The sequence below is a fragment of the Canis lupus genome, chromosome 7 (genome assembly GCF_003254725.2).
Source record: "Canis lupus dingo isolate Sandy chromosome 7, ASM325472v2, whole genome shotgun sequence".
Lineage (NCBI taxonomy): Eukaryota > Metazoa > Chordata > Mammalia > Carnivora > Canidae > Canis > Canis lupus.
This window is the reverse complement of record NC_064249.1, coordinates 48,769,329-48,790,167: the sequence shown is the minus strand read 5'-3', so window position 1 is coordinate 48,790,167 and position 20,839 is coordinate 48,769,329.

Below are 20,839 nucleotides of genomic sequence, written 5' to 3'. Positions count from 1 at the left end.
CTAAGCAGCATGATGAGGGAGCTATTTTTAATCTCCATTTTGCAGTTGAAACGTTTAAGATTCAAAAACCTAAAGGAGTTTGCTAAAGTCACTGGGCTTGTGATTGGCCGAACCAGCTCTCTTAGCCCCTATGCTAGGCAGTTTCTGGTAATGCCCCTACCTAGAAAAGTCAACATGTGGTAGGGAGAACAGTACAGCCACCAAGTGTTTAAGTTTTTGTTTGAGAATCTCAGGCTGTTCAGACACATTCCAAGTTGTCACGGTAAATGGGCATGGATGCCATACTGTTTAATAATCTCTTGTATCAGTAGGCTAATATCAAGTAATGTTTATTCTTCTGACACAGAAAGTTCTTTCCACCTGTTACAGAGATTTAAATTTGAATAAAAAAAATAAATTCCAGAAACAATAAATCAGACATCTCACCAGCATCCATGGCAACTAAATTTCACCTTGAGTTTGCATTTTAAGTACAAATGCAGCATATATATCAGTTCTTTCTCTCCCTTAACATGGTGAATATAACAATGACTTAACCCAATGGCTCCAAATTTTGTTTTAGCGTGGAACTTTTTGCTCATTGTCTTTTATTGAATCTAAAAAGTAAAAAGTGGTGTATAGTGTGTTTTTTTATTTTATAAATATAAATTTATAATACTTACTAAGAAGTCAATTAATGGAAACAATGAAACACTACTTTAATGTCATCCCTGCTTCCAGGGCAGTGTCCACTACTTTTCGACTGACTACACCTGAAGCCCATGATCCAATTTGCCCTTTTTATTCATCCTACTGTGTACAGTCTACAAGACCCTGTTACCAAGATCACTTCTAGTGCTTCTAGACACCAAGGAATGCAAACCCTATAATCTTCTCGGGAGAAGGGCATTTATTCTCACACATCCCCATACCTCACAGTCAGGAGGGGAGAGGCACGAGAAACAAATTCCACTCTAGGTAATTACCGCTTCTCATTCTTAAAATGAGTTATAACACCCAGCCACACAGCCCTTTTGCTCCTCCATTATTGCTCCTATACTCTACTGGTCATTGCCCCTCATTCATGAATGACCTTAGTAACCAGACAATGGTCTTCCCAATTCCTACCAGCATTCTTTAAAGTTGTAATCCCTCAGGGAAGACCCATTCAGTTCCTGTCCTCAGATCTTTGGCTGCTTATCTCCAGTGTCCTTTCTCCTTACTTGTCAGCCACACACTCTCATGGTCTGTCCCTGAACTTTGTCATTAACAAAAATGGCAGCAATCTTCTAAATCAGATTGGAACATCTCCTCCTCCTCCAGCTGTAATCTCTTGTCCAACGAGCTCACTTGTTCAAGTATCCCTGAAGAACAACAAATCTGTTTTATTTAGTCATCTAATTTTGGCTTATTTTGTATCCATTCCCTCCTCTTACCTTTACTTACCTCCTAACTTTCATTAACTTCATGGTTCCTCATCATGCTTACCTCCTTGCAAAAATACCCAACTTTATTACTTCTTTTTCCCTCCTTCACATTTACCTCCCAACCTCAATCCTGGAAAAACCCAATGGCCTTATTTACTCTCACGGATCACATAACTTGGAGAACAAGTCACTAAGAATTCATGATAGCCAACTTTGAACAGACTTCCAGCCTGACCTGACAATCTTACTGTATTTCTCTCCAAAACTCATGCTTTCATTCTCATCAAAGACTACTTTGTACTTCTTTTTCTATATCTCCTCAACACTTTTAGTGGATAATCTTATCTTACCCTTTACTGAGCAAATCAAGAGCCACCAGTCTGGAACTTCCACATGTGCCCATGTCCAAAGCCTTTAACTGACCTGTGTAAATAACCTTCTGGCCCTTTTTTCATTCTGTCTCAAGTGATTAAGTATCTCTCCCCTGTCAAGGAGACTTTCCACATGTGATGTGCATCACAAATGTGCTCACCTTCTCAAAGGCTTTATATTCTCAGTTGTTTATCCCTCTTCTCTCCTATATCATCAAAACTTTCTTTTCACCAAATTGTTCATATTAGCACATAAACATGATGCCTCTTACACCTTAAAATAAAATAAAAAATAAAATAAAAACAGCCTCCTATGATCTTAGAGTTTCCCACCAGCTACAGTACAATTTCTTTGTTTTCCTTCTCAGCCAATTTGTTAACAGAATTGTCTGACACACTCTCTATCCTCCTTTTCATGGAACAACCCTCTCAAATCTGGCTGACCTCCTATCATCATCCCATTGAAACTGCTCTATATTTCAGCAGCAATGAATCCAGCTCCTTCTTCCTGTGTTTTTTCCTCTCTTGACTTCCAGGATACCATCCTCCCCTTGTTTTCCTCTTTCCTCCTTGGCTGCTCCATCTCAGTCTTTTTTATAAGCTCATACTCCTCTCCCTGAGAGGTGAATGTTGGAGGTCCTTTTGGGCTTCACCCTCCCTTCTCCATATTTTTAGGTTCTTTCTTTATTTTGATAGCTTTAACTGACATTTATATTTTGATATTTCCTCAAATTTACATTCTCAATATGGACTTCCCTGAGCTTCACACTCATATATCTAGCTGCCTCCTTGACATGTCCAAAACAGAATTCTTGATTTTATCTTAAAACCTTTTCTTTCCTCAGGCTCCCTACCTCAAGAAATGGCATCACCATCCTCACATTTTCTGAAGCCAGAAACCTGAGAGTGACATTCCTCTTCCCTCCCTTCCTCTGAATCTACATCAGATCCAACAGCAAGTCCTATCCTTCTACCATCATACTATACCCCGACTACTTAAAGTTGTCCCCATTCCTACAATCAATGCCCTAATTCTAGACACTATCATTTCTCCTTTGGCTACTGTAAGAACTTCCTCATGGGCCTCCCCTGTTCCTTTCTTGTCCTCCAAATGCACCTTTCTCCACATAAGAGCCAATGTCAAAGTGATATAGATATAGATATACTACAATCATGTCACTATCAACTCAAAATCTTTCAATAATTCCCCATCCAAACCCACTACTGTGGCCCATAATGTCTTTATTACTGTTCCAGCTCCATTTCATGCTACTGTCCACTTTCTTGCAGAGCTTTGTCCTTTGAATCTTTCTCCTATTTGTCCAAACATATTACACTCTTCCCCATGTAAGGTCTCTACATCTGCCATGCCCTCCAACATCCACCTCTTTTTATCCATCAAGCTGTAACCATCACCTCCTTGGATGCCATCCCCCAGTACCAGACAAAAATATTAACATATCTTGTATTGTGCCACAGATACCCAGATAAATATTTCTATGAATTATCTTACTTAATACTTACTTAATACAACCCTATAAATAATGCTTTATATAAACAAATTAAGGCACAGAGATATGAAGAACTTAAGGACAGCATGGCTTATAAGTAGAGGCTCTAGAATTCAAAAATAAACAGTTTAAATCTAAACCAAATCTTTATCCACTGTAATGTATTAATTTGTGTTTCCACCTCTTATTTCCTACACTTTAAAAAATGTGAAATTAAGTAGTAATCTGCTTACTTCCTTTATTCACACAGCTAAAATTGTTAAGGGTCTCCTCTGGGTCAGGGCACATGCTAGGTAAAAGGACCAGGTCTTCCTCTTTGTGAGCCTTGTGTCTGAGTGGGGATAATTAACAGGAACTAAGGAAACCAATCTGTGTGTTCCATGAGGCCAGGGACTTGCCTTCAGAAACTTTGTCCTGCTACATCCCTGGAACATGATAGGTGCTTAATGATGTTTTTGATTGAAATGTGAATTCTGAGGAAGTCCCTGTTTGTTTTAAGTAGCAGTAGTTGTGTACTGGTTTTGTGTGGATGCCGTAACAAAATGCTACAAACTGGATGGCTTAAAACAACAGAAATTTATTCTCAACATACTGGAGGGCAAATTCTGGAGTCTGAAATCAAAGTGTTGGCAGAGGTAACTCTCAATGGAGGCTCTTGGGAAGAAGCCTTTTCTTGCGTCTTTCAGCTTCTGGCAGCTACTGATATTCCTTAGGTTATGATGGCCACATCTCTTTCTGCTCTGTGTGTCTCTGTTATTTCCTTTTGCCTGTTCTCTAAGGACATGTGTAATGGCATTTAGTGCCCACCTGGATAATCTAAGCACCATTATCATCTCAAGATCCTTAGCTGTATTACATTCTAGGCCATATGAGATATTATTCACATGTTCCAGGGATTAGGACATGGACATATCTTTGGGGGGGTCACTATTCAGCCCACTAGAAGGAGTAGGTCCATCCGCTTTATAAAGGATTGGCTCTCAGTGAGATAATACATTTCTTTTCTTAAACTGAGTACATTGTTGGAAATAACTATAGACCCTATCAAGACCCAGATTCATTTTTCGAATCTACTTGAGAAGTAGCTCTCAAGCACCAGTGTATCTAAGTGTCACCTAGGGAGCTTATTTAAAGTCTTGGTTGGTGAAACTTGCACCCAAAGATCTGAACTCCACAGGTATCAGGTTAGCATAAGATGTCTGCATTACAAACAATATCCAGGTGATTCTAATATAAGTATCTGAAGACCACTCTTGGTGGACTGCTCCAAGAGAAAAATCCAAGCCAGAATCAGAGAGAGATGTCTAGAAATAATGTCCAGTCTACTGTTATAAAATCAATACTGCCTAAAATTTCTAGCTTACTCTTCAATAAGCAAAGACTTGGATACTAAGCAGAATCTGAAAAGAATTCCATGCTTCAGGTACCCACAACAGCACTTTATCTCTTTGGGGACACTGAAGGCTTGTTCAGTTTCTTCTGGAGAACCCTTTTAAACAAACACTTTTTAAACAAACACTCACATGTAAGATAGAGGAGAATAGCTTCCAAAAATTGTAATGATAAATTTTGTACTATTAGGTAAAGAGGATACTACCTGAATCATTAATTCAAGTATACATTCTTCTATTTGCTTATGTAAGTGGACACAGCCAAAAATGTCTTTTCAAGTGTCTGTCTGCGAGAAACTCATTAGTACACTTAAGCTATGGGACACATTGTTCTAGTATCTTTTTTTCCTAAAAAATATTTCCACTTGTTCTTTCCCTGAAAAATAAAATGAAGATATAATCTTTTCTAATGCAAGGTACTACACTAGAATCTTTAAAATGTACTGCATGTCTACTTTCAAAAGCAAAGAAGCTCACTCAAAAAAATTAAAAACAAAATGAGGCTACCATTTAGCTTGTGGCCAAATTTTTCTTTTCTTTTTCTTTTCTTTCCTTTCTTTCTTTTTTTTTATGGTTACAGACAAATTAGGGACTAACTATATCAGAGAGAAGATTCTTCAAGTTTGTTAAATCTTCCCCAAAGTGTCAGAATTCAATTCAACCTAAAGATTCTGTATACCAAATTGTCTGTCTATTTTTTCCAGCCCTTTCAATGGTTCTGCTGCTTCTAGGCCTGCAATTCAGACAATTATGGAGAGTCAGCAATGAACCACAACAAATTGGGATAGCTACATATTTCCATTGCTTCACAGAGCTCAGGTGAAGTTGCCCCTGCAGATACCAGAACATGTTCTCCTATATGGTATAGTGAATCAATGCATTACACAGGCCATTTGGGAAGTATTCCATAACCCAAATTCCTCTATGGCAATTCAGGTTTGCATTTGGCTGGGCAAGCAGTTCACTAAATGGTACTTGAAGAGATCTGATGGTTACCCACCCACATCCCTGGCAAAGGCATGGAATGGTTTTCTCCATTTCCCTCTCTACCTCCCTCAAGGACATGGCCCTGCCTGTACATGGTCACATTCTGTAAACTGTTTCTCTTTCAAAATTCTCAATATTCATTTTGACTTGATTTTTCTGGAAACAAATATAGCAAGGAGCAAACTGAATTTACTTTGGTACCATGCCCTTCTAAAAGTATGTTCATTCATTTATTTAACAAATATTTATTGAACATCTAGCATCTGTCAGGCACACAATTGCATCATGATTTACTTTCAAATAAACTGAAAGCCAAAGAGATTATTTTTTCTTGGCTGCACATTTATGCATTTATATTTGAATCATGTGGATGGAAAAGATGACTTTCAACCTAGTGTTAACTATGAAATGTATGAATGAAGTATATGTTCACACTATTATTCAAAAGGCTAAACACTGGCATCTTTAGTTAAGAGTGCCTTGACAATGGATATCAGAAAACAAAAGTGTGTTTGTATGGCCACTTATGGTTGAATTCACACCCTCATGATTTGTATTTCACTCAGAAAAACCAACTTAGCAAATGTTGCCATGTGTTAGTAGCACTATTTCAGCATGACCACAGACATTAGTTAAATATTTAAGTTTCACCAGAGGTGTAGATGGCCAGTTTTTCATTCTGTAGATAGTAGCTATATTTGGTGAAGAACTGCAAATATCCCTCTCTCTTTCCCTCTTCCTGCCCTCCTCCCTTTCTCTCATACACAATTTGCTTATTATTTTCCCACAGATAACCAGAGGACGGATATTTGCCGTCAAGATAGCTCGGGCCTTCAGTAGCTCAGCAAGGCAGTTTGTATGATGCCTGTGATTCCATTTGTCACAGGAGCCTTTATGAGGGAACAGAAGATATAACTTTGCCTCATTTTTCATTTCCTGTTATCTCTCAGATTTCGTTCTTCAGCTGCTCTGTTTTCCTGTACCTCAACTGGAGCCGACATTATCAGAGCGCCACCTGCTACCACCATTGCAGCTGAGGCCCTGTCACCAGTTCCAGAAGGAAAGAGCTTCCTTCCAGAGCAGCCAGGAAACTCCCTCTGGGCCAGAGTGAACCAAGTCCACGGTGAGGCCTACATATGCAGAACAAAGTGGAGGCACTTGACGATTAACTAAATAATTCCAACGGAGGAAGTTCATTCCAGGAATTGTAAAGCACTTTTGATTTTATGGATCTTTCCCACCTATATTTCACTGGATCTTTAGAGCAGCCTATAAGACAACGGAGCTGGTACCTGTTTGCATTCATATGAAGATCCTGCTTTCCACATCGCCTGACATTAGAAATGGCCAGGCTGTGGGATGCAACTAAGGATAAGTAACAGAGTCAGTGAGTCAGTGATGGCTATTCATGCCAAAGGGACACAAAGAAAGGTGCATGTTTCAACGTGAAGCAGGAAGGAAAGAACAGAGAACAGCTATGACTTAGGTATAATATGACTCTTAGAATGGAGAAAGGACAAGAGCAAAAGGAGAAATGTGTCTTATAATAAAAGAAAGGGAGATAAAACTCATCACCGGGGAATCATTTGAGCCACGCATTGTGGGGAAGGAGGACAAGTTGCTGGCAGTAGACTGGCTCAGCCTATTCTTTCCTGCTGCCTTTTCCTAGAACTTACTCCTCCGGTCTGGACCCTAACTAATCTACTATCAGCTTATACATGCCGTTCTCCCTCCCTCTCCTCCTTTAGAATAATATCTCTCTTGGTCACAGTTCTCAATATCTCCTAAGACCATAATAACGTATCTATGCTCACAGGAATGGGAGAGGTTGGTGTGAAGTCATGTCTAGTCTCAGTGTTGACACTCTTCTCTTCACTCTCCTATCACTACCCCTCCCTACAGACACCTCCTGCTCGATAACCAGTGATAATTCTAATCTTCTTTGATTTTTGCTATCAAATCTAATGCTCCAATTCCACTCTTGAACATATATATATCCATTCCTCTGAATCCTCTGGACTACAGCTTCCGGATAGTACCTCTTATTCCCAGGAGTGGCCATATGAACCTCCTAGTCCAAGGGCTGCGAACCTGGTGATGGCTGAGGAATGCTTTCTTGATGTGGGCTGCCTGCCATTCTATCTAAATTTTACATGCCATCTGTTTGTTCCTTTCCCAAAGTGTATTTCTCCTACCTTTTGAGAGAGATTTTCATTTGTTTTAAACCTCTCCAAAGTGACTGTTATGCTTGAATTATAATCTGCCATATTCCTATGGTATCTAGTTTTCTCCCCAAACCTAAAGGACAGTCGTTGTCATTAGCACTTATTTAACCCAAATGAGACCTGGGTTCCTGATTTCAGGTCCTACTTCTCATCCTCCCAGCCTCTTAAAGTCAAGCTTTGTCACATGAAATGGAAACCAGAGGCCAGCACCAGAATTTTGGAAGAATCATTTCATTTGTACCTTGAAAAATATGTGCCATAGAATGGGTGAGGCCATAAGAGAGAAATAAGACCCGACAAAAGACTCCTCAGCAACCACAGAGTCTTGGGAAGCTCACCCTGCAAGTATAGATGGGTAAGACTGGCACAGTGTCCTGCATGGTCCTCACTGGGAGCAAGCATGTCCAGGCTTCGCCTGTATGCTCTAAACATTTTCCTTTTTCAAAATACTATGCTTCTATTATCACACATGTTCTCATCCAGTTGTAAATAATAAAACTTGCAACTAACTGTGGTTTGATACACTACGAATACTGAAGATACTGGATAACTTTTCATTGAAAGGGCCCTAAAAGAAATGAGCTTTAAATGGAACATCGTGCAAGGCACAGGAAGCAATGGGTTGATGATAATGGAAGACTTTGTGTGTGGTGCTGTACTTCTGATGGGGCGAGTGGTCAGGGAGAAGGAAAACAAAGCACAAAGGGGCTGCCACTGAGGCTTCCACAGAGATGACTGTAGCCATGGGAAGCTCTACCCTACAACATCACTGTGCCTGACATACTCCCTGGTGAACTACTGGTTTCCAAACTGTTCTATTGATCCCTGCAGATTACTCCATCCCAAATCATCCTTGAGCTTTTCCTGGAACTTTGGATAAGTTTACAACAGAACTCTGGTGACTCAGAGCAGTATTTCCCCAAGTGTGAAAAGTTATAGATAATTTTAGGTGGTGCGGAAGTTTGGCAAATAAAATTGAATCACACAGTGAGAAAGTTATTCCCTTTTCAATTCTCTTTTCATCCTTATGATGACATCAAGGATAAATTCTTAGGCTGGAATTGTACATCTCTTTAACACCACTTTAAGACTTGCTTTTCTCCTTTTTAGCAAAGGCTTAGAGCCTTTGACAGGTAATAGTATATTCTCATAAATTAATAATGTATGTAGTTATATTTATTTTCATACTTACTGCCTTCTAATAGAAAGTAATAACAGTCATGTATTTGAGATACTGAAATCAAGTTCTCTCTTAAAAATTAGCTTCTAAAAATTTTTTTAAATTAGCTTCTAATTTAAAAAGAATAGATAGGTTTGAAGAAAAATTTAAGTTAAATGATAGACAGGTGGTATGTGGCAGGAGGCACGAGAAGAATGTCAACAGTGATAGGCAAATGACTGACTGGTAGCAAACACTCACTTAGGTCATATTCCCAGCATGTCCACCATGCCACAAAAATCCTCTCTCACCTCTCCTGGCCTTTTTGCTCTCATTTTGCCTGAAATAATATTTCAGTTGAAGTGAACCTTGATTGACTTGACAGTAAGTACACAAATCCTTAGCATTCATGCATTTCATGGCAGTGCTACAATTCTCACTGAAAGCTCAGATAGACACACGGGAAGGAGAAATTTCATGAGGGGAAAGCCAGGGGCCTTCACTTTTAGCACAGGGGAAGGCAGAACAGGGGTAGGGGAAAAAAACATGTCAACAAAGAATGGGCAATATATGCCCCTGGAATCCCAGCCTCCCCCATGCCCTTAATACCTCCAGTTGTTTAGAGGGCAAGGGGAGGGGAAAGGGAGACCACAGCCCATGTATTTGGGTAATTGCTTTCTTGAAATGAAACAGCATCTTCTTTTTATTTCCCTTACTCTCACCTAATAACACCAGCATATTGTATTCCCCACACTGAAATCTGAGTATATAAATCTTTTCGGGCACAGTAAGGCCTTGTTGGGTTTGGCTGTTGTTTCTGAAAAGAGTATAAGGGGACATAAAATGTAAGTGAATCAAGCCCTCAGCTAGCATTTAATTGATAAGAACCAAAGCTAATATTAGATAACAAATAAATGGTCTGTTGCACAGGCATTTAATTAAACACCAAATTAATGCAGTAATGACCTACTGGAACTAACAGCCAGGAATGCTTTACTGCGCGCCAGCATCTGGACGCTTTCACCTTCCAGTCCCCCTCCTCCTTCCTCCGCCTCCATGGACAGATACGTTATAAAGAAATATATTCGCTCATATCCTACGTCCTCGTGTTTTCATGTCCCAACTCATCATGCATAATAATCCACTCTGCCCAAGGAAGCTTGACCATTTAGGTACTCTCTACCATGTCTCCTCTACCGTAGGGCCCAAACCTCAGTGTCTGGGACTGTTTGAAACTCTAGTCTTGCAGCCTCTGGCTGATTACATGCTGCCTTGAAGATTAATTGCAGACAGTGTTTTAGATAATGGTCTCAGGGAAGAGCATGCAAAATCACGAAGGGGCACAGAAGAATCGATAATGTGGCTTTGTCTGGGCCTACCCAGGAGCTCTCAGTCATACAATAAAACACATAATAAGTGTAGGAGATGAACTCCACTCACATTTACTCAGCTTATCCCCGTTGGCTTTCATATGGCTCAACTGGGCTGCGCTCACATGGTCTTCATGCTAACTCAAGCCCATAAGTTAGAAATAGGCTCTTGGGGCACTGTGAACACCTACATACCCAAACCACATATATCCATGTGTGTGCAGTATTCTTCTCTTGCCCTATGAGACTTTGAATTCCCCTGCTGGATGCAGGGACAGAGCCTTTTCAGCCTCCAAGAGTCTCTGTTCTCCTAGGCACAAACTCACTTCAGTAAGGAAGAAGTCTCTAGGAGCCAAGAGCCTTGTATCAGTGCATCATTCCAATTATGAACCTAAAACTGGATATAGATGACTTTACTGGAACAGTTCTACAGGATTACTGGGTTCGCCATTGTATAATTCCCCACTCTGAAAGCCGAGAAAGAGGAATTTTAGGATCTAGAGTATGTATGTACTTTCCATTGTGGGGTCTCCACCTACATACAATCCTTGAGTTAAGGATTCCTATATAGAAAGAGGTCTTAATGAGTATAAAGCAATTTGTTCCCCCAACTACCACTTTCATCTCTCAGATGTCTTCTGTCAAATTGATTTTGACAAGCTGAGTTAAACTCCATTGACTCTAGCAAGAATAGTATACAGTGAAAGATGCAATCTCTCTCTCTCTCTCTCTCTCTCTTTCTCATCACAGGTTTTAATGTAGAATTGACTTTTCTCTGCAGGTCTCTCCTATCGACTTTACCATACTCTATTCTTTTTACATCACATTATCCTTCTTGATCCTACTCCATCTGCATCTCCTCTTTGGGATCTTCATTCTCTCAGACTTCCCCAGAACTTTCTATATAGATCCTCAAACATTCCAGACCATCCCTGTCTCTTGAGAGTTAAGAATTTGAAAGTCATTGGTAACTTCGATGGACTTTTTTTTTTTTTCCGATGGACTTTTTTAAGGAATACTTTCCTTTGGTGATGAGGCAGAAAGGAGTAAACCTCTAATGGTAGAGTTTTCTGAAAAATTCAAGGTAAATAGGAGAGATATTAGCAGTGCAGATAGGATTCTCAGCATCTTTTAACAATATTGTATGTGTTGCTCTTTCCATATAGAGTTAGTGCTGTGTGGGCAGTGGAGTCAGATACAAGGCAATATATCTTGGATCACTGGATCCAATGTCATATATGGAATCTGGGTGACCTAGAAACAATAATAACAGATCATTTTTACTGTGGACTTACATGTGTTAGTAACTGTGTTCTTAGGGAAATATTTAATAATAAGGTATATATTTAAAATATATACATTTTTGCATATGTGCATACACACATACACATATTTATACATATAAATATATGACATAAACTCAATATTCTGTTTTCTCATTAATGCACTAGTGTTAGGGTTCATCTTACTATGAAGTGGTTGAGTAAAAGTATTTCTATAGGTCTTTTAATTTCCTAAATCCTTCATCACATCAGCTGTTGCATGTAATACTCTTTCACATCTCTGTAAGATAAATTGGGCAGGTGTTACTCTCCCTTTTGAAGTAAGTGCCTAAAGCCAAGAGAAACCTGAATATCACACAGCAATTTAGAGCTGGAACTAGGAAAGAAACTTGACTTCTAGAACAAGGTGTTTTTTCATGTTATCACATTATACCTTGCCTTGAGCGGCTGTGCTATGCATACTGTTAAAATAAACTGCTGGGAAAAAGGCAATCATGTAATAAATTTAAAAATATATAAAGAGATATTAAATTGTCTCCTCTAATTTTTGTTCTTCAGTCATATGTTTTATCCCAGGATAGCAAATTGTTTACAAGCAATTACAGTAATTAAGCATAAATACACCCCAGCGAGGCAAATATTATTATCCACTTTTTAACAGATGGGAAAGCAGAAGTGGAGAGAACTAGAATGACCTGCACAAGGCCAAAGAGGGTGTCTGCCACAGATACAGGAAGGGCCTGAAACCTCAGACACCCTGGATTTGTCCTTGAACTTCTGGGTAATCTACACTCTTTAAAGAGAGTTTTTCTTTTAAAAAAAATGGGGGGCGGGGAGGAGAAGAAAGAACGAAGGTGGTTGGTGACAATGCCATGGAGAGAGATGCTGGAAATAACAATGCCAAAAGGGACACGGTTTGAGAGATGCAAAGCGACATAACCTGCTACCTCAGAGGCATCTGAGACAAGGTTCAGGGTCATTCTGGGACTCCGTGGGCTTAGCAGCAAAGGTCAAAAATGGAATATGAGTGAGTCTCCTCTAAGAAATAAGGTGGCCAAGCTTTTTTTTCCAGTTCTGCATCTGGAGAATGAGCCTGAGCCCATAAAAAGATTACTGGAACCACAGAATAAGATGGCGTGCTCATGATGAAGACACAATTGCCCTTTCTGAAGGGCTTTGAAATTTGTGAGTGAAATGTACAGTTACATTAATATTAGGAAAGTTACATCCAGGAGAAAACACTGAAAGACAAGAAGGCTAACTTCTCATGCTGCGTCTTTCTGCCCCATTATCACATTTGACAAACAGTTTGAATTCAAGCAGAAAGCGTATGGCCAAATAGAGTAAGACAGAAATAAAACAATGGTGTTAAGAGTTAACAAAAACAAATCTGAAATGAAAAGTTGACAGGCAAGGTTCATGTCACATTCCAGATATCAAAAACAGTGAAGCCAAGACAAATAATTGTTTGATTTTTCTGTTGAAACATTTGGGAGATTTTTTATCCTATTTGTCATCACTTATCGATGTAAGATGGATGCTGCATGCAATAAAACAGGAGGGATTTGAAAGCCTCCCTCAGATAGCTTTATGAAGTTGTATGGATAGGACAGAAAAGTATCCAGGCACCCATTTCCACAGAGAAGCAGTTATTTACGGCACTTGTCAGTTCCATGAAAATTTATATAGGCACCACATACCAGCCACAGGAGAGGGGGAGAAAGAGGAAGAGAGAAATGGGGAGAAGCCCAGAGAGACAGAGACAGGAAGTAGTACTTAATTGTGAAGTTAACTGGGCTACAGCCATCTCAGGGAGGCAGCTGAGAACAGGATGTGTGTTTGTGTCACCACGGATTTTCTCAGAAGAAACAAGAAGATATTAAGAAGGGTATGTACCCCCTTGAGGACTTCTTGAAACAAACATTCTGGCCAACACTGGAACACGTGTGGAGTGTCACTACTTGCAATGAGGTAACCTCAATTGATTCCAACACATTCCAAAAATGTATTAAGAAAAGAAATACAACTTAAATGTCAGCTGAAATACACAATTCTAAGTCTTTGGTATTATGACACTCAAAACACTCAAAAATTATGTTTCTGTGTCAGTGGTGCAGGTAACAATCTTTCCTCTTTGACTGCCACTACCCCTTAGATGTTTCTACATGCCACCAGAAAAATCAGCTGTTTGTGAAATAAGAAAAAGAATGGTGAGACAAATAAAGCAGTGAAGCTGTATAACCTTTTACCAATTAAAAAAACACTCCCACTCAACAATAAATCTCTAGATGTTAAGTAAAGATGATCTCAAAGATCAAAGTGTTAGTAAATAGGGAAGGATGACCAGAATAACAGATGTTGATGGTCAGTTCTTTTATTTCTATTATTTGGTGGCCTTATAATTAGAGCTTCTTAAATTCTGCAGTGTGAATTCCAGTGAAAGAAAGCAACTGGCCTAAAGGAAGAAGTGAATGAATAAATGAATGAATGAATGCATCACAAGTAGTTTTATCTTTGATGTATTTACACCAGGCAGTCAGTTTAGGAAACTGGATGATCCCTGCTTCTTGGATTATTCAGCCATCATACCTTACATGTAACATACCAGTTGACATTTGGTAGTGCCCGGGCTGAGATATTATGCAATGCTATACAATATCTAGCAAGCAGCACTATGACGCCAAAATGGCCCTTTAGATTATTATCATTCAGGAGTCTGGGTTTGGTATAGCTTTGATTTCCACCTTGTAGCCTACCCACCAAATCATTTCCAGAAAAGAGGGTTCATCTATCATCAAAACATTGGATATTTGTCTGGATAGCTTGGTTTCTCTCACCTTTGAACATAAGTGGTTGATGAGTAATGGCACTGCTGCCTTCCAACTCACTGGAGAACAGACCCCTCTGGAAGCAATTACCAATCCTGGTGGTCAGCAGGTAAGCAATAGCTCCTGTCCCCAGGCCTGTATTTCAACAATATGACCAAACATCTCTATTCTGTAAAGCTGGTCATCTAGTGCATGCTGAAGTGAACAGCCCAATAAAGGGAGTATCTCATGACCTCCCCAGTTGATGAATCTCTAAATTTTCAATATGACATTTGAACAAAGTCACATTTGGACTCTGCAGATTTTCCCAAGTCCAGATTCCAGCTCATGGGTCAGTGAATCAGGTTTACTGGGTCTCAAATCTCTCTTGTACTTTCCTGTTTTTTTTTTCAAATACTTTATAATCATTAATTTCACATAGTGACACCATATATTTTCTCGACAACCAATGAAAGAAAACTCCCATAGCAAGTTGCTACAACTATTTCTCCCAATATCCCACTCTGACATCAAGAGAGGACTTTTTAGGCGGCTTAGGGCAGGTGCCACAGGCTAGATAATTCTGAAGCTTTAATTGATTTATTTCCAAGCCAGCTGCCACATATTCCTTTGTTGGTCAATATCTTAAATTTCCTTCACACTCCTCCTGCCCCAAGGAGCAATGATAGGGATTTATGGAAATCAAAATTAGCTTTTAATTGGAAAAGCAATGGGGATCTTTCTCTCTCTCTCTCTCTCTCTCTCCATACTGACCTACCTACTTAGCCATTTTTTCCATCTATTTTACTTATTTGTTTATTTATTTGCTAGTGGATATTAAAAGCAGGGGCCTTCCTTTATTCCTTTCCTTGTCATATAATCCATTATCTCTCCACTTTTAAAATAATAAGCATCAAACGCATTTGGGGTACTAGTTTCTTTTTGGTTTTAGCAATTCTCCCGATCTAGACAGATCTCCTTTTTTCCTAGCTGTGATGGGAAAAATATCAAGATAATCTTCAATAATTAGTCATCCTATTTGGATGATTTGTGAATATACCACTGATTTCTTGACTATAGTAATAGTTCCTTCCAAGACATACAATGCTAGTCACAAGTCCTAATAGCTTGGGGGGATAGACTCTGTACCTATGTAAATTCATGACTAAGGGTGTCATGGCCATATACCTCATGGAGAAAATGAGCTCAATATCTCCATCACTGAGAATTGTAGTCTTAATATAATATGAACCTGAGCCTGACCTCCTCCACTATAGGCTATCATGGATTTGCTGCCCAACAGGGCATCCAGGCCTCTGCCCTACCACTCCAGTCTCAAAACTCAAGGTTCTCTGAAAATATCTTGTTGTGGCAGTGCACCAAACCGCATACAACACAATTTCACTTAATCTAACTAAACAGAGGGCTTAACCTGGAAAATGGTGATGGTAAGGTTGGAAAGCAGAAACATAACTGCTCCTGTTTACTTCATGTACTACTAACTCCTATTTTCATATAAATAAAGAATTCAACTCAAGATGATTTGTGATCTACTTTTGTCCAACTTTGATGTTAAAGCTCATTTTCCCACCCATATGTGATTGTTTAGACATGTAGCAACTGCATGTTCATTAGCTAATGACTGCTTCATCTGATCATCCATAAGGGTGAAGTTCATTATGACTGAGCAATGTGAAGGGCTTAGCCATCAACAGCATAACAACTCAGGAAGCAAAAATGCCAACAGCCTCTGACCTTTGCATTTTTAATTCTCCACTCTGAGGTTAACTTAGTTTTCCATCAGTTTCTCAAAATTAATAAACTTTCAAAACAGAGAGTGCCATCAGCCATCTATTTCAATTCCCACTTCTTTCCTTCCTACCACATTTCATTTCTTTACTTTCCAAAATTCCAGGTTAAGATAAAAACAAACATGCATTGGAAACATATATACTTATTTATGCCTAGGTAGAGGAAAAAGAAAATCTTATGAAAACTTAGAATCAGAAGCCCTTTATGATCTAAATATAATCAAAATCTGAATAAATATATACTTTGGTTTTTCTGAAAATATTGACATCTAATAATCTTTAGCTACACTAAAATACAGATTTAATATAGACTCAGTAAAACTCAGCAACCATGAGATGATGTTCATGATCTGAATTATGGTTTAGATTAATAACTTCATATTCCATGATTAGACTAAGAATAGGAAACTAGAACCCATAAGGTCCTAGTATTTATAATGTCCAAGTTACATAGAAATGGTCTTAGTTTCTAATATTACATTTTGTTGCTCTGATATCCTTTAAAAATAAAGTATTATATTACAAGACATTACATTTAAAACTGTCTTCTAAAGTTTATAAAAGTTGATCAAAGAGATACAACTCTTAGAATAGTCTCTCCATTTCCCAGGGCTATTTCACATTTCTGCTCCTTAAGATTCCTTTTCAAAGTATTTTCAATGATACATCCAATAAGGGGTTATATCCAAAATATGTAAAGAACTCATAAACTCAATAATAAAAATAAATAAATAACCTGGGGCATGTAGGTGGCTCAGCTGGTTAGGCATCCAACTTGATTTTGTCTCAGGTCATGATCTCAGGATCCAGGGATCAAGCCCAGCATCAGGTTCTGTGCTCAGAGCAAACTCTGTTTATCCCTGTCCCTCAGCTCTTTCGCCCCGCTTTCACACTCTCTCTAAAATAAATAAATAAATAAGTAAGTAAGTAAATAAATAAATAAATCTTAAAATAACAACAATAACCTAATTAAGAAATGGGCAAAGAACTTGAACAGACATTTCTCCAACAAAGATATACAGAAGGCCAACAAGTACATGAAAGGATACTCAGCATTGGTAGTCATTAGGGAAATGCAAATTAAAACCACAATGAGATATGGCCTCATACTTGTTAAAATGGCCATCATCAAAAAGATTAGAGATAACAAATGTTGGGCAAGCATATGGAAAAAAGGAAACCCATGTGTAATGTTGGTATGTAAATTAGTACAGCCACTGTGAAAAACAATATAGAAGAATCTCAAAAAATTACAAATGATGTGAACTACTATATGATCCAACAATTCCACTTTTGGGAATATATTCAAAGGTAATAGAAACACTAACTCAAAAAGATATCTGTACCTCCATGTTCATAGCAGCATTATTCACGATCACTAAAACATGGAAACAACCTAAGTGTCCATCAATGGATGAATGGACAAAGAAGTTGTGGTATATATATACACACACATACATATTAGCCATAAAAACAAGGAAATTCTACCATTTGTGACAACATTGATGGACCTTAAAGACATGTGATGAAGTAAGCCTGAAATAGAAAGATAAATACTGTATGATCTCACTTAACATGTGAAATCTATAAAACAAACAAACAAATTCATAGAAGAGCTCACACTTATAGTAACAAGAGACAGGGCATTGGGGGAGGGTAGATTGGAGGAAGGTGATCAAAAGGTACAGATTTCCAGTCATAAATTAAATAAATACTAGGGACACAATGTACAACATGATGACTACAGTTAACACTGTTGTATGATATATAGAAAAATTGTTAAGAGAGTAAGTAAATCCTAAGAGTTCTCATCACAAGGAGAGATTGTTTTCCTTTATTCTTTTCTTTATTTCTTTTCTTTTTATTGTGTCTATATGAAAAGATGGATGCTAGCTGAACATACTGTGGTAGTCATTTCACAATATATGTAAATCAAACCATCATGCTGTATGCCTTAAACTTATACAGTGATGCATGTCAATTATTTTTCAATAAAACTAGGGAAAAAAAAGATTCCTTTTCAGTATATACTAGAAAGACATTCTTGAACTTGTCCACAGCTATTTCTAATTTGTCTGATCTTCATCAGTCAGTTTAAAGGAGCATAAAATGTCATCTGCTTCATCCGTCACTGTGTGTGTGTTAATGTATTTATCTGATTCACTTCCTCTGACTCGTCTAAGCTTGATGGAGTTCTGAATCTTTTCCATCTCCTAATTTATTTCAGTCACTCCTCGGGTGTACTGGAGCTGAATTTCTCAGGTAGAATCGTCTGAAAAGATGCTATGCTCTAGCAATTCTATAAGCAATTATCATCCTAATAGCCTGGAAGTCCTGCTTTGTATATTCGCTGTTGGTCTTGTGCCAGATAGAGGTCCATTCCACCCCCCCCACGAGGTCCCTGAATTAGAGCTTTCAGGAGCTTTCTCAATGGAGAAATGTTTTTGTTTTGTTTGTTTTGTTTTGTTTTTTTTCTCCTTGGGATGTATGGAGATAGTTAATGATGCCATGTCCGCTTGCAGGACAGGTATGGACGCTAATACTGACATTTGATGGCAGTATGGCCACATTTGCTGCTATTAAAAACTTCAGCTCAGCCTCCTGTTGCAGCTGACATAGTGGAATCGAGTGGGCCTACTCTGTTCTCAGTAGCTCTCAGTAGCAGTGCAGTGTCAGGAGATCTTTCTTTTTTGTTACCACCACCACTATTGTAATTATGACCACTTCGTTTACTATATCCTTATTATGTCAGATATTATACATATTGAGAGATAGAATGATCTAATAATATAAATATCATCATAGATAGCAGTTGCTGTTTCTTAGGTGAATACAGAGAGCAAGTGCCACAGGATTCCAGAGCAGAAAGGGGACAGTCAGAAAAGACAGCAAGATACAAGGCAGCTGGTGGAACGTTAGCCAGGCCATAAAGGAGAGGCATAGGTACGTGTAGAGGAAGCTGAAGATGGCCTGGCAATGATGTGGTCATTCTGTGTTGGGAATAATCTATAAGCAAACCACTGATTTGAAGGGATCAGAAAGGAAAACACTAAATAAGTTATAACTAACTAACACAGAAAAGTAGAAATTCCAATCATGGGGGGTTTTGATTGGGGACTATGAACTGTGGCTTTATGCTATAAGAAAATAAGAGACATAAGTACTCCAAACATGTCCTTGGTTTGAAAGACTTCCTAGCAGGTGCCTCATTCAGTCTTTTATTTACTCATTAAGTGAAGGATTTCTGAGTGCTCACTGTGTACCAGGAACTTTGCTAGGTATCAGACAAATAGCCAGAAATAAGACAGAAAAGGTCTCTCATTCAGGAGTATATAAATTTGCAAGGGCTGCCACAACAAAGTGCAATAGACTGGGTGATTTTAACAACAGAAATGTACTCTTTCCTAGCTCTGGAGGTTGAAGTCTAAGACTGAAGTGCTAGTAGGGATAGTTTCCTCTGAAGTCTCCCTCTTTGTCTCGCAGATGACTGCTCTTGTGCTGTCTATCACATGACTGTCCCTCTGCTGCATGCACACCCCCTGGTGTCTCTTGCTTCTGATAACACCAGTCATCCTGGATTAGGGCCCCACCCTAAGGCTTTATTTTAATTTAATCGACTTTTTAAAGAGCTTATGTTCAAATACGGTTATAGTCTGAGGTACTGGAGGTTGGGACTTCAATATATGAATTTGAGGAAAGACACAATTCAGCTCATAACATTTTTTTCAGAGTACATTAGAAATGGATTTCTATTTTTTTAAAACAACTTACATCTTTTGACAAATGATTTTAATATACAAATTTGATTTTGTCTTTATACAGAATATAAAGATTTCTGTCATTGATCTTCCATATCAAGGCTATTACAAGCCTGAAGGGAGATACTTTCTGCACCCAAGTGTGTATCTTACATGTAGGGTAACATGGAGTAACATTCTAGTGGTGGAAATCGTCACATTGAAATGAACTCCCTGGGGAATTCTTCCAGGGTTGCTCCATCACATCCAACATGCCTGAACCCAGGAATGCATACAACCAATGCTCAGATTGACATTCCCCTTACCTACCCACTATGACTCTTCACCCCCACTACCATCCAAACAAAGTGAGGGAGAGTGAGCATCCGTCTATTCTATAATATGCCTGTTTGTAACTTTTATTCTCTTCAAGGATTCTCTTGATATCCACAATAACCTGATTTCTCTTGAGAGTGATGGGGATAAAAGACTAACATAGTGAGATCTGGCCTTGGATCCATATACCCAAGGGATGTCCCTGATCACAAGGCTCACATAAGAATATATTAAGAGACTAAAGTACTTTGAAAATAAATATACTATGTGTAACCTGCATTTCCTAGTTTCAGCAGTCTGTGGGTAAAATGAGGTCACATTAATATTAATAATAAAAAATTCCTGGCCTGCAGCCACACCTGAAGAACTGCAGATTCTCATTCTTCATTTCCCTGGCCTACACCCCAAGGTCTTTGATCATCTCTCAGTTATTTCTTGGAGGCCC